Here is a 731-nt window from a genome sequence, read left to right as displayed (position 1 = left end):
TTAGCCTTTTTCTGTCCAAAATTAACCTGGTAGCAGTGACGGGCCAAATTTGTGGCTGTACCTTGTAACAGTGACGGGCCAAATTTGTGCCATGATATAAACCCCCCAAAATAGATGATATATAAACTGATCACAAATTCTTTGATATTTATTATGAAATGGTTTGTGTGAGTGATGATTTTTTCTCATTTTTCTCGCTTAGAGGGACCATTAAGAAACATGATCCCCGCTGCTACCAGGTTAAAATGCAGTTACCTCAGTATCTTAAGTCATGTGATACACAGTGTGATATGAAAGAGTTGAAAGAAAAAGCAAGAGTACTGAAGGAAAGTGAAGTGGAGATATATTTTAACAGAGGTACTGTAGTCCTTCCATGTGCACAGATTATTTATGCAGTCTCAGTTATACATAGTTCAGCATGAAAAGTCATATCAGAATAAGAAAATGAAGATAATATATGCTATATTAAGCATTCAATATACATATTCAGCATACATATTAATATATAAACAAATAAGGAATGAATAAATCAAATTGTCTTTCTAAAGCTTATGAAACATTCTGTAACAAGAAAGTTCTTAAGCATCTTTCAACTTCTGACCTTTCTGATCGCCAGTATGGGTTTCACAAGGGGCGTTCTAGTGGTGATCTTGCTTTCCCAAGTGACTTACGGTCATCCTCTCTTAGCTGTTTTGGTGAAACTTTTGCTGTTGCTTAAGACATCTTGAAAG

Source organism: Eriocheir sinensis, chromosome 41 (genome assembly GCF_024679095.1).
Source record: "Eriocheir sinensis breed Jianghai 21 chromosome 41, ASM2467909v1, whole genome shotgun sequence".
NCBI lineage: Eukaryota > Metazoa > Arthropoda > Malacostraca > Decapoda > Varunidae > Eriocheir > Eriocheir sinensis.
The sequence above is the reverse complement of the archived record's forward strand: the minus strand, read 5'-3'. Positions refer to the sequence as shown.